Source organism: Hordeum vulgare, chromosome 7H (assembly GCF_904849725.1).
Source record: "Hordeum vulgare subsp. vulgare chromosome 7H, MorexV3_pseudomolecules_assembly, whole genome shotgun sequence".
Classification (NCBI taxonomy): Eukaryota; Viridiplantae; Streptophyta; class Magnoliopsida; order Poales; family Poaceae; genus Hordeum; species Hordeum vulgare.
In genome coordinates, this window is record NC_058524.1 from 446,346,597 (window position 1) to 446,362,317 (window position 15,721).

Here is a 15,721-nt window from a genome sequence, read left to right on the forward strand (position 1 = left end):
ATAGCGACTTGGAGGTGATTGCAATTGCAGGTTACATCGTGCAGCCATTCTTCTCCGTGTTGACGGTGAGGTAACTCACGCAACTAATGGTAGGAAACTACGCCTTGCATCTAGTTTCTTGTCAAGTTTATTGTAAGCAATCAATACTCTTATTTGGAACGATTCTATCACCCTCCGATTATGTTTATTCTTGTGGAACAATGTTACTTGACTAATTGGTTGCATCAGGGCCCTCACTTTGTTGATAATCTTGTTTTAGCAGACAATGCAGCCAACAAGTGACGCAGTTTCTTGATCTCGCATGGCCCCTCGCCGCCCTGGGCTATGCCATAGTCATGCTTCCAGTTAACACGAATTCTGTTCTGAACATAGTCTCTTCATGCTTCTTATCCATGGTGATTTTAAATTGTAATACATATGCTACTTCATGGGAGAGTATGCTTCCATAGATAGACAAAACTCAGTGAAATTTGTATGTAGTTGACACCAAACATGCATCCCCATGTTTCCGCAAACTTAGTTGTTTCTATGTTCGATATTCTATACCTCAAAAGAGAAGCCAGATTCATATATTGTACATATTTCATGCTTCCAGCGAGCTTCCGAATCTAGTTCAAGTGCTTCTTTTGTTTATGTAGTTTGCTTCCATCTTTTTTGTCGATGTCGGGTACTCAGTCATACATATCTGCATTGTGTGTGTCCTAAAATTGCAGCATGGTACCATCCAATCTTATATTTGTTTAGCTTCATAAATTTGCTTCAACCACTACCAAGCATGCTTCATTCTTTCTTGCTTTTTTATTCCAACGGCCTTGCTTCCGTTGGTTTCTATGTATGCTTCTGTTGTATAGATGTTTTGTTACTTGCAGTGATATCTTCCTTACGTGACATGTTTCTATGGCTCAAGTATTTATCTTGCTGATAATTAAATTGTGCTTCTACCATTACCAATGTGTGCTTGTTTTATTTATTGCACATTTCCTTGTCTTCTCATCTATTTCAAATATTTTCCACAATATTTCATTATTTCTTGCATATGTTTTTATGGTTTCAATTTCGACGGCAATCGCTGTGAGTATCGGCTTCCACTAATTATCATCATGGATAATCCTATGTTTTTGATAATAAGGCTAAGATTATTGTTCACATACCCACTGCATGCAACTATGCTTCGTGGTTTATTAACACATGTATATCTGTTATGGTGAGATTTTGCTTCGACCACTGCCATTGTATGTTTCTTATTGTACATACATATTCCCTGGAACCATGAGTGTTTCAACCACTTCGAGCCATAGTTTCTTGTAGATTTTGTTGTACTAAAGTTTTTGCTATCAAAATATATTCCATTGTAAATGCAGGCTTTCTTGCTTCTTAATATTGTCTACTTATCGATACTTTTAGGCACCCGACTTCAGACATGCTTCTTATTTCTACACAATGCCAATGAGGCTATGTTGACGTAGAGCATTATGAATGGGACCTCACACTGCTATTCACCAACGACTATTGTGTTTGCCACAGGGAGCTTATGGTGTGTATAGTGTTTTTATTGATGAGCCCATTTAGTGCGATGATGATTGGGTGAAAACCAAAGTAGTGTCATTGTAATATTATTCCATTTTTATCAAATAGAAGAGTTGTAGTTATTTGTTCATACCAGTGGGTTTGTTTTAATTCGATGTGCTTCTTTTGCTTCTGAACTATTATTTTTCTATTACTATGTTCCATCAAACTACATAATGTTGCTTCCTTACATCTATAGAGAGTTTGTTACTATTATATACACAAGGAAATGATGCTTCTGTGCACTGGAAGAATGCTTCTGTGGTATGCAATCATGTTGCCATCTACAGAGAAACACATCTTAAAAATATCATAAATAGTTGCCGAATATGATTGTGACAAATAATTGTACTTTTCTAAATAATTTCCTCATAAAATGGGATTTGACATCATTCCGAAAATGATGCTTCAAATCAAGAAGAATGGTTCCATTGCATAAAAATTATCGTACAATAGTAAAAATACATCTAAAAATTATCATAATTAACTGCCAGATTTTGTTGTGAGAAATAATCATACTTCCAAAATTATTAAGCAGTTTTAGGAAGCAAATCAAAAAAAAAATGAGAAGCACCAATCTTGTTTAGGAAGCATTGGTCCTCACGAATGGAAACAAATAAGATAGCTAGTTAACCATCCCTAGATTTGGGGAGAAATTATTGGGAAAAAATAGAAAGGAATAATAATCACAATTAATGCCAAATTCTGCATGCAAACTGACTCACGCATGCAGTTCTGCTAAAGAATCGGACGATGAGCATACTTCCAATCCGATGGCCACAAACTATTCTGATAGGTAGCAAATGGCAGTAGTCTGATGCCTAGCGGCTTCCATAATTAAAAGTAGGAGCTGAAAGCACATGCGTATTATCTCCATCAAAATCATCATGTGTAATGGTAAAACGCAAACCATCAATAGAATCCTTAATAAGAGCAAACTTCTCTGAAATAGTGTAGTCGGGATAATTCTAAATGATAATAGGACTACCATGTGTGGGTGCAATAGAAACAACTTCATTACTAACATAAGGAGCTATAACAAGTTCATCTTCACAAGCATAATTCTTATTAGCATCTTGGCCACAAGCATAGCAAGCATCAAGTTCATCAAAAGATATTTCAAATGAATCCAAGGGATCTAAGTAGTTATCATAGCATTCATCCTTCGGTAAGCACGAAGTCAAATTGAACATGTATGATTTTGAGAGTTACTCTCATTAGAAGGTGGGCACGGATAGCTAATTCGCTCTTCCTCCTTTAGTTTTTCACTCTCCTCGTCATCTTTTTCATCCAATGAGCTCATAATTTCATCAATTTCTTATTACATAGAAATCCTGCAAAATATTATTCTCTTCCAAGGGAGTAGACATTCTCTCAACAAATAAATTAATATGGGCATTGTATTCATAATTCTCATAGCAATATTTAAGTATGGCAAAATTTCCAGATTTGTAAAGAATAACATCATACTTTTCAATCAAAGAAGCAATTTCATAAGCACCCTTAAAAGCAACAGATTCTTCTATTTATTCAACATCATAGTAATCATATAAACCATTAGCATAAGAAGACAAAGTTTCATTATCATTAAATTCAAATTGAAAGGGAAGGTGTGAAGTTTCCATCTTAGAGCAACAAGTATAATCACACTTCAACCATAAATTTCAAGCATACCAATGCAACATTTTAATTTGATTCCGTACATGTTTCCCTTTTTGAGTCAAGTGATGATCCCTAAAATACTCACTTTGATCCAACGTGTATCCCATCATCAAGTTCAATGGGGAATTCTCAGGATTATCAATGTAGTATTTAATGTTATCCACATGACCATCATCGAGGGTTTAAGGAGGTTCCCCATCTCCATGAGTAGCAAGTACAACTAATATTTTTGGTGTTTCATGTTACATATGCATAATTAAAGATATAAAACACATAATAACAGAAAATAAAAATTACTTAGTGATAAAGCAAACAAGCACACCCGAGAATATCAACCACTACGCTATTGCTCTGAGGCAACGGCTCCAGAAAAATATCTTGATAACCCACGAGTGTAGGGGATCGTTTGAAGCCTTTTTCGATAAGTAAGAGTGTCGGATCCAATGAGGAGCTACAGGTAGACTAAATATTGCCTCAAGTTCTATCGACCACCGACAAAACTCTACGCACACTTAACATTTGCTTTACCTAAAACAAGAATAAAACTAGAAGTAATTTGAAAGAAAATAAAGACTAAGTAAATAAAAGTTAGGGGTTGTTTAGTAGAAAGATTTTTGTGTAATGCAACAGAAAGATTGTCCATGGGAAATTGAGTATAACATAATTGATACTTATCATGTGCAATGAGGGGAGAGGCATGCGCTAATACACTTTCCGTACTTGTATCATATGGACTTATGATTGGACCTCTAGCAAGAATCCACAACTACTAGAAATCATTAAGGTAAACCCAAACATAACATTAAACATCAATTCCTCTTTACTCCCATACACGCACAACTCCCTTACGGGTGTAAGTTTATGTCACTCTCACCACCCACTATAAGCGAAACATGAACATATTGCAAACCCTTGAGTGTGCATCCTTCACGTGGGCGCCTCATAGAAGGCTCCCTAGGACAACACCATATCAACACACAACTCACCTCAGTAACATCATATCACAACTAACCCGTAGGACAGGATCTACTCAAACATCATAGGATAGCCACGTATCATTGGGAAATAGTATGTACTGTTGAGCACCATGTTTAAGTAGAGAGTTACAACAGGAAAATAGGTGTTACACCGCTGCATAGAGGGGGAGAGAGTTTCTATTGAGGGCGGCAAGATTGTTGATGTAGATCGCCGTCACGCTCCTTGCCCCAGTGGCACTCCGACGCCACCGGGAGAGAGGGGGAGAGAGCCCCCTCTTTATTCTTCCTTGGACTCCACCCTATATGGGAGGAGAGTCACCCCTCTAGTCCATGGCCTCCATGGTGGCGGAGGGGCAGGATCCCCTCCAAGATTGGATCGCCCTCTCCGTTCTCTTCTGTTTTGCATTTTGTTTTCTGGCCCTTCGCCATTTCATAAATTCCCGAAGATTCATAACTCCGATCTGGCTGAAATGTTTACACGATTTTTTTCCGTAAATTATATTTCTTGCACCCGTAAAAGAGCCCCGACAGACTCACGGTGTGGCCAATACAGGGCAGGGCGTGCCATGGGGTATGGGTTGTGCCCTGGTGGGTAGTGGAGGCTATGGGCTCCATTTATGTAGATTCCCGGAAATCACATATATTCCAAAATAATTCTTCATGAATTTTTATCGCGTTTGGATTTTGTTTGATATGGATATTCTCCGAAAGAAAAAACATGCAACAAATAGAAACTGGTACTTGGCACTGGATCAATATGTTAGTCTAATAAATCATATAAATTGTTGCCAAATATTTGTGGAATTTGTATAATATTGGCATGGAACAATCAAAAATTATAGATATGATGGAGACGTATCATACAACAAGCTGCTATACAAACAATTTTAACCCCTTTCCATGATGGCATTTTAAACTATCGCCTTGCTAGTGTGGGCGATAGGGGGGTCTGTCCCACACGACCCAGAAACAGTCGGGGATAGGGAGTAGGAATGCATACGTTTTCCAGAACAAAGCTTATGCGATGCCCGTATGTATCCCAAACATGATTCTTCACACAAATGTTTGTGATACATCTAATTTCCCAAACACATCATCCTTGCTACTCGTGTGTACTGGCATTAACATCACAGTCGGAATTTTGTTGTGCTACATTTACGACGCGCGCCCCATCACAAACTATTCATGGTTATAGAACGTGCATGATAAGCAGACAATCACAGACATTCACTTCTCCCGAACCTTATGCAATAAATAATTAAGAAGATTAGATAATCATCGTATGAGTGTCGGATAGGATTATGAAACATCATATGAGTGTCGTATGAGTGTCGGATAGGATTAGATAATCATAACAGTTTCGTGGAGGATAACTATCGCACACCTTATTTTTTGGTGCACGTTTACGATGCATACCATATCACAAATAGTTTATGATTGTAAAGTGTGTACGATAAGGCGACTATCAAAAAACATTTAGTCTGCACGAACCATTTGTGATATTGTCTACCATCACAAATGCTTTGTAATGTGTGACAGTCGCAAACATTTCCTCTCTGTGAACCGTGTCAGATTTTGTTGTATATCACACACGTTTGTGTTTTACCGGCCGTGTGCACCGTAATGACCAGCATAGTATAATTTCACCCTAATTTAATTGCTTATATTTAAAATTGTACCAAACTTGTATTTGAAAGTAGGCTATAGCTTTATTCATATCCATCGGGTTCAAACAATCAATGCATTATTCGGTTCACAACTACATATGTTTAGGAATTACATCAGCACCAAATAAAGAATGATGAACTACGGTTGTATACTTGTACTATTAAAGACGGTAAGGAAAGAGGAGAAAGACATTCTGGTTGTTGAACAAAGCGGAATGTCCATTTTGTTCCCTCCTCCATTCAGAAGGCACGCACGACTCTAGTCCAACCCCTTGTGATGGACGATCGCCCATCCTTTAAGGTCTTCATGAACACATCTAGATAGTCATCGTGTTCTAGTAGAAACACTTTAACCTTTGCATGCCCAGCGATCATGTAGTTTTAGAGGTAATCTTGAGTAAACTGCTTTGGGAATCATTGCAAAGAAAAAATATTCAAATATTCTCATCTTACACATCTCATTATGGGCAATAAAAAGAAGGCTGCATAGTTCTTACTTACCATTCTACAGTTCAGTCTTGTCTTGCATAAAGTGTAAGCAAATAGTTTAATTACCATCTTTTGACCAATTTTACTAACAATCATTATGAGCTTCCTCATTTGATTTTGGTTCATCAATATCTCATTGCCCCATATGCATAAAGGGTCTAAGCATGAACCTTTACAAATGACATATGTACCTAAAAGCACCAAGTTAGTATTAGAAGCTAAACAACAATTGTACAATGATGTATTACAACACTCCCTCCGTCCCATTATATAGTATCTTATAACATCCAATATACACACATATTGGATGAATTAACATCGTATATTATGGGCCGGAGGGGGTTTATTGCATTTTCACAAATTATCGGTCGATAACCTACAGTTAAGTGTTGTTGTGTTGTTGTTGTTGTTGTTTCTCTTCAACGTATATCTAGACATCATATAAGTGTAGATGGTTGCATCTTGAGGTCCCATGCAAGAAATGGGAATGTATTTCGAACATCTCGTGGGTCTTGGCTTGGCCACACAAACATTGAGACACTCGGGTTTTAAATTCATGTAAATCAAAAACTCATTAGAAATTCACAAAACTTGGCATGGTGTCATTGGTAAAAAAAAGAGAAATTTGGGACAAGTTTTGACACAAGCCCCTTACAAACCGGAGCTTTTTACGGGAAGCCTTTGTGGTTCCGATAGGGAACACGCGTAACATGACATTATATGGACGAAACGACATCTCCTGCCTCTTCTCGCGTTGAACTTATTCTAGAGGTAGCATAGACCAGTAGGAGTGTCGTACTAAAATATGGAATTATATTCAAGGTTCGTTTTTCCCTTTTATACATTAATTGAGTTTAATAGTCATTTAATGTGCATCATTCATATAAGTGTATATGGCTGCATCTTTAGGTCCCATGAAAATAAAGGGAAATGAGTTTCAAACATCTCAGGTTTTTGGCCTCATCACAAACATTGGGAAACTTGGGTTTTAAATTCATGTAAATCAAATTCATCAGAAATTCAAGAAACTTGGCATGGTGTTATGACATGGCACATAATGACATCATAGAATTTTATTTTCCTATTTGAGACACGTTTTAAATATATTTTTCTCTTATAGAGGTAACATTGAGAATATTGGTTTAAACTATAATAAATGTGAAACTCACAAAAAATTCAAGAAATCGGACATGGTGTCATGATCTAGCACAAATATGGTGTGATATTTTTGTGGGAAAAGGCGCACACATTAATAGCCAACAAATGATTTTTGAAACAAAGAACTATCATGTTACCACGCAAACGATTCCATCTTTATAAAATTTGGTCGATCTAGTGTGCACATTTACGTGCTGCCATGCCTCGCGCTCTTTAATGACGAGTAGGTGCCGTGCGAGTGGTTGTTTGAGTTGATGGGAGGCATGCGAGATGGACTTCACTGTGCAAGATCACTAGGGGCGTGCGAGCAGTACGTTGCAGGCTCAACGACAATCGAGCCCTTTGACCAGCATATCCGCCGGCCTCGCTTCCAACATGTCCGTCAATGGTGCACAAGCCACTATTTAATAGGCGGCTTTACTGCCCACGCACTCACAATCCTCACTCACTATCTAGAATTCCTCTCCCTCATTCAGATTTCCACGAACCTACGCCGTGGCGCACAAAGATCATATGCCACCAGTCTTCTGGTTTGGTGAAGTCAACACCGAGCGAGAAGAGATAGAACATAAAGACGAATGGAACACCATGGACCTGGCCGTGGAAGAGCTGCATGCTGCAGCGGATGCTGCCCCGACGCACTCACCAGCAACCATCCACGTGCCCGCGAGAGCAACCATCCTCGTGTCGTTGACGGGCTGGTCGCCGAGCATCATCGCAAAGCTAGATTCTGCGTGTGCCAGCGAGGTCCCCGTGGACCCAAGAGAGCTCGTGTACCTACAAGCATCGGTGCCTCCTCCTTCGCGTGTTCTCATGTGCGCCCCTGCATGGGCCATGCCGGTTCCCGTGCGTGCTCCTGTAGCCACCGCTCTTGTGCACGTGCATGCGCCTGCACCCGTCACGCCCCCCTCAATAAATTGTGATGTCGTCATCGACAGATTCCTCACAATGCTCCTAGTGCCCCTGTTAGGGAACACCCCCTTCCCTCCCCCCACCCATTGATCGCACGACGACCGACTCTTGCATTTGGAAGTACATAACATTCTGGTCTCGTTTGAAGAATTAAACAACTACGCCTGGAGCACGACATCGCCAATGTAGGTTACCGACACCACCGCAACTAGTTTTGTTTATATTGTATCGTGATGTTATGAATGTAAAGTCAAAGCTTGACTGAATGAAATCTATGGTTTGATCAACTAAGTATTTATCTATGAATTCACATAGTAAAAAAATACCATCATTGTTTTCTCTGAATAAGCACTCATCACAAATGGTTCAGGTTGAATATCCATTTTAGATCGACAAATATGTTTCCTTCGCCCGTAAGCCAAGTAAAAAAATTGGCGTGAAGGATTGGTGCAATGCTTCATCGCAAACGGTTCTCTAATATGACCCATGTGCTTAATATAGATAATTCGGAAATATTTGCATCTATCATATTGGGTAAATTGCCATTTGTCAAATTGGAAACATTGGCATTTGTCGACCTAGTAACATTGGCATTTGTCAACATTGTAGCACTAACATTTGCAAATTTTGTAGGAACAAAATCACAATTAGGGTGCAATTTTGCAACTAAAATTCACTAAACAGGGATTTCATTCATACATTAAGTAGTGGTCTTTGTACAAAACAGTTGAACTCGACAACTGAACACAACAAACCTTTCCCCAATTGTTGCCAACCACGTACTAAAATAACTAGTTCAACTATATATACTAGCTAATTTGAAGTACGTGTTATAGTTCAACCATATCTATAGTTAGATGAACTCGACAAAATAGCCCCAAAATACTAGTACAGTGGAGGGGCTTTGTAGTACTTCCAGTAGAATCTAGTGCGCTCAGTAAGAGCTAGTGGAGGAGGAGACAACCAATGACTTTGTGGAGTCATGTTTGTTGCCTACCAGTGTTGCTCTCCGGCGCTCAAGAGCCCCCTCGAAGCGGTGGGGCTCGGCGTAGATCTCCACATTCCGTGTCATCGCTGCCGCTTCTCCTGCGGTCATGGCGTTGGTGAGCTTCTTTGCATGCGAGACGTGGCACTCCACCTCCTTCTCTAGGAAGTACATGTAGCATGCAAGGTTTGTGACGCAGAAGCCCGACGGCATGCCTTTGGAGGCCTCGACCTCCCACTTCCACGCCAAAACGGCGGAGCGGGTGATGACCCTGCCGCTTGACAGCGAGGTCGTGACAATTGCGGACGACGGTGTGGTGGCGGCCCCAGCGGCTGCCAGTGGGGGGAGGCCATGGCGTCCACCAGCACTGGCTTCCGTCGGGCAGTGGAGGTGGAGCGTGTAGTGGGTGACATGCGCACATGCACCGAGGACACCACGTGCACTAGCCGCTTCAGAGGACTGTCGCGCTGACACGGTGAAGACTCCCTGCTTCAGTTGTTCTGTGGTAGAGTGGATGAGCGACGACGAACGACCGGTGCCATTGGCGATTGGGGGAGAAGCAAACTAGATAAGCTACAGGGAGGGAGGGGATGAAGGCAATGTGGAGTCGCCGGCCGTGAGGGTTTATATAGCAGGCCAACAAGCATTAGGAATTTGGGTATTTCATCGAGCCGGGCAGGAAACTAGAGTCATAGCACGGTTTTGTGCGTCGGAACCTGCGTGGTTGTTCGCGGGAACGGGCTAATCAAGCCGACGCATGGCCAAAAGTGGTGCCGAAGCGTGCACTGGAATCCTCGGGCGGCAACGTGGTGACAAGACGTGAGAGAGGAGGACGGGGTGATGCGCAGGTAGACGGGTCATAATAATAAAATGTCTACGATGTTAATACAGGCAAAAAACACTTCCCAACATAGCGATGGTAATGATTTCATAAACCACTGACTATTGTTTGGCAGCAACTGTCTGCCCACAACACAGACACCTTGTCGGGATGACCCGTGTGTGTTATTATTGATCTTCCCATGCAATTCCGGTAAATGAATTGTTTGTCGGGTATCTCACACACCTTATTACACTAACTCGTTTGCATTCTGCTGGATCAGCATAAATAGGTTATCCCAGTGAATTGTATGACATACTTCTCACACTTCGGTATTTTGTTAACCGTTTGTGTTATCTTGGCTAATCACAAACAGTTCCTAAGAACCAACTGTATGCCACACATTGCACACACAACTATTTTCTGAATTTTATTTGATGGAACCGCCACTGCACACCGTTCATGTCAGTGGCGATGGAGCTGGAACTATACCGTTTCCAATTTGGTGGATCGCACACAGTTTCGTCGAAGGGTCTCTGGTTGTAGTGTCACGTTTGGACCATCCTACAGTAGTAGTGTAGGAGATGATGCTAGACCTGATGTAGATGGTCTCGTCTCTGCAACTGGCATGGCGGAGGATCTAGCGTGTGTCCTGAACCGAGTGTGAGTCTGGAGAGGAGGACTACCATCATCATCATTGGAGCTAGGTAGGTGCACTACATCAACTTCTTGCTTTAGCTAGTTGACCGTGGAGGTAAGCTCGGTTACCTTGATATCCAGGTCATGAAATTTTGTTTCCACTATCCTCTCAAGCCTCTTCTGGTTCAGCAAAATGTCATTGATGTTCTTGTCCATTCCATGAATGGTGCTAATAATAAGTGACATCTAGTCACTTTTGGTCTTGGTCACTCGAGCATTGGTGGCTCTCGCTTCCTCTGCCTCGGCCTCAGCCCGAATCTCATCCTGTGTTGTAGCTGAAGTGCGATGACTTGGTTCCATCGCCACAACATTATCCTCGAATTCTGCCTAGAGTGGATGGTGTTGACGATGATGTAGATAAATGATCTTTCCAACTTTGGAGTTAATCGACATCTAAATATATGGAGCCTATCCACATGACCTCTTTTGGTCAGCAGTAGTCATCTTGATTGTCTCTACCATCCGATCCATCACCCTGATCCTAGTGTGGGCATCTACATGATGCAGCATGTTGATGGAATACCCCTGATCATGTTGTCATCACCTCATTTGGGCATCAAGGTGTACTTCATAATAGTGTTGGTGGTGGGTAGTCCTTCTTGCAAGAAGTAGACAAATCCAAGCATGTGGGACTTTAGATATTCCTTAGGAACTTGGTCATACATGTTGGCCATGGTGTTGTGGTTGATCTTCACCTCAGAATAAACATCCAGATCTCCATCCTATACCTCTGATGCTCCTAAGATAGTAGCCCACTCATCAACAAAATATTGGTACCTGGTGCCTTGAGTCATCCATACAATTTTGCCATCTGGATAGAAATGACATGTAGAGTAAAATTGCATGACCATTTCATCATTCCAAGTTGTCATCTCTCTGCCAATAAAGTCTTCAATTTCTATGGCCCTGAAGTTCTCTTGCACACGAGGAAAGTAATCTTCATTCTCCTTGATGTACTTCCAATCAACATACCTCATGTCAATGACACCTATAATCGTGTCTAACAAGATAGTCTGAGAGAAATCTTCTTGCTCCTTAGTGTGGAAGCGAGCATCAACATCAGTCTTGCTTGTGATCATTTAAGACCACTTCCTGAGCCCTTGATCCTTTCTATCCTTCATATTCTTAGCTATAGGATGATCATCACTATGCTCTAGCAAATTAGGTCTCAAATTCCTCAAAACAACTATCTATTCTTCTTCTGGAACAACTTCCCAAGAGGTTGCTCCTTTCTTCTTCTCAGCTGTTGGGATATTTTTGGTGGTCTTCTTGGGCTTGGTGGCAGTTGGCTTCTTGATCTTGGGAGCTAAATGTTTAGCCTTAGATGTAGGCTTACTTGGCATAGCATGTTTCATAAGTTTCCTTTGATTGGAAGGAGGTGGATTAGCTGGTTCCTCCTCTTACTCTTCCTCCTCATCAAGTGAAGGGGTGCACAACAACTTTTAAAAATGATGTTATTTGCCTCTTCTTCCCAGACTTATTAGGAAAATGTTTCTTGGAAGAAGTGGGGTACTCTTTACTCTTGGATGTCTTTGGAGCTCTCCGTCCATCTAAACTAACATACTCCTTTCTGTCAGTCTTTCTCCTCGAAGAAGCAACATATGGGATGAAACCTTCATCCTATTCATCAGAGTTCAACTTTGTCCTCGCCCTGGTGGCTGCCTTGGGCAAGCCACGTGAACTGGAACTGGTACAACGAGCTGTTATACAAACGGTTTTTAACCCCATTTCTACAACGACATTTTAAACTGTTCCCTTGCTAGTGTAGGCGATAGTGGGGTCCCTCCCACACGACCAACAAACCGTTGAGGATAGGGAGTAGGAATGCATACGTTATCCAGAACAAAGCGTATGTGATGCAGATATGTATCCCAAACGTGATTATTCACACAAATGCTCCATCATTGCTACTCGTGTGTGCTCACATTACCATGGTAGTCAGTATTGTGCTACCTGTAGGATGCGCGCCCCATCACAAACAATTTCTACTCGTGATATTGTTTGCCATCACACACGCTTTGTAAATGGCAACTATGTGCACAGTCGCACATGTTTCCTCTCTATGAACCGTGAGCGATTATGGTGTATATCACACACATGTGTGTTTTACCCAGTGTGTGCATTGTAATGACCAGCAGGGCATTATTTCACCCTAATTTAATTGATTATGTTTAAAATTGCACCGAATTTGGATTGGAAAGTAGGCTAGGGCTTTATTCATATACATCGTGTTCAAACAACCAATGCATTATTCAATTCATGGGTACATATGTTCAAGAATTACATAAGCACCAAATAAAGAATGGTGAACGAGAGTTGCATGCTTGTAATATTAAAGACATTAAATAAAGAGGCGAAAGACATTCTAGTTGTTGAGCAAGGTGAAGCGGAATGTCCATATTGTGCCCTCCTCCATGTAGAAGGCACACACGACTCTAGTCAAACCCCTTGTGATGGTCGGCCGCCCATCATTCACTATCTTCATGAATACATCTGGATATTCATCGTGTCCTGGTAGAAATACTTTAACCTTTGCATGCCCACCGATCATGTAGTTTGAGAGGTAATCTTGAGTAAACTACTTTGGGAACCACTGCAAAGGAAACAGATTCAAACATTGTCTTCTAACACAACTCATTATGTGTAGTAAAAAGAAGGTTGTTGAGTTCTTACATACCACCCTCTAGTTCATTGTTGTCTTGGATAAAGTGTAAACAAAGAGTTTAATTGCCGTCTTTTGACCCATTTTACTAACAATCTTTATTAGCTTCGTAACTTGATGTTGGTTCATCAATATCCCATTGCCACATACGCATAAAGGGTCAAAGCGTGTATCTTTTCCAATGACATATGTACCTAAAAGAACCATGTCAATATTAGAAGCTAAACAACAATTGCAGAATGATGTAGTACGACACTCCCTCCATCCCATTATATAATATCTTATAACATCAAATATACTCACAGGTTGGATGAATTAACATCTTATATTATGGGACGGAGGGAGTTTATTGCATTTTTACAAATTATTGGTGGATTAACTGAAGTTAACTGCTGCTGTGTTGTTGTTGGTGGTGGTGGTGTTCTTTTACATATATCTAGACATCATCACAACATTAAGGTAACACTCTTCCTTTTTGGTATGTAGCCTAGGATTACATATTTAGACATTTAGTGTAGTGCTTGTTGCTATGTAGCCTTAGATATATTAGATATGGCCCTAGTTAACTTACCGACAAATTGGTTACAGATATATTCACTTAGAAGTCCGATTCACCGATTAATCCCTTATTAGCTCCGGGCCTATATGGTACTAGCTACCGATATCCTGAACAGTGAGTATATATAAGCCATGGGATGAAACTAACCTCGATGGGAAACAACAATCATTTCCAAAATTGACTTGTGTAAGTACATCAAGAGGCATGTTAAGCAAAATAGGCTAAACATCAACCAAATATATCCATGGTAGATAAAATAATCTCCAAATGATAGCTTCAGTGTGCAGGTTTAAGCATGCTATTTAAGCAAAACAAGAATTGGAAAGGTGTGTTAACTGCAACAGGCCTAACCTTTAATAATAAGCAACCGAAACCAAAAAACTTTAGAAGAGGCATATGCTAGTCGTAACAGGCTTAACAGCAAGCAAATATATTCGTTCCTATCGATATGTTTAAAACTGGTATTGATGAAAATGTGAACAAGTGAAATAAACAAGGGATACTGCACACAACCAATTATAGCAATTAAAACTGGACATATTCTCACTATGCTACAAAAGGGACTCGACAAAACAAATCATGGGTTCTCCCATGTGAAGAGGCACGACAAAAGAAATCATGGGTTTACTCACTTTCCAGAGATGGGCTCGTTCCCGTGGGAAGAGCACGGACCATGGGTGCGCTCCATGTTGTCGCAGATGGGCTCCTTCCCCTTAGAAGAGCTCGGTTGTAGGGTGCCCTCCCTGATGTCGCAGTTGGGCTCTTTAACATTGGAAGAGATAGAGAGGGTGACGTCCTTGTGGTCACCGTAGATGAGGTCTTACTTGGCAGTTGTGGATCCCAAGCCAACATCGCAGAACATGTCCTTCAGAAATGACAAAAGGGGCTCCATGGCGATGTAGGACGGCAAATTCTTGACCGCAAGCCATATGAGATCAGCAACGGGGCCATGGATGAGATCAATGGTGGTTGAACCTGAGGGGTTGTGGGTGGGCCATTTAACCTATGAGATAGCACGCGTCAGGCCGTCTCGATGTCATAGTCAGCGTCCACGACATACCAGCATACTCTAGCCCGTAGATTTAGAGCATGTGGCTAGTAATGGTGGTCAGCTTCCTCGGCGACGTCGGGCGAAGGGGCCACAATACACCTCTTTTGGGACAGTCTCTCCTCGAGCTCCACGGAAAGCGTAGCCGCGCTTAGGCTGCGGTGCTTTGGAGTAGGTGATGGAGATGTGGATGGGGATCTATGGGAAAGGGGGCGTTTAGTAGGCGTCATCTAAGAAGTTCAAGGCAGCTAGGGTATGGAGATCGGTGGGTAAGATACATGGGAAAACCAGCAGATGTTGACAATGGAGGCCTTGCGACGATGGCGACGACGGCGACGATGACCTTGCTAGGGTTTCGAGTGAGGGAGGGGTTGTGGTGTGTGTGCGTGTCTTCGTGCGTGCGCGCATGCCCAAAGTTTTTGGGGGGTGTGTGGAGGGGGATGTTTGAGGAAATGACGCAGCTAATGAAAATTTTACTACGCGGGAGTAAAATGTCGGGGATATTGAAAATTTGGAT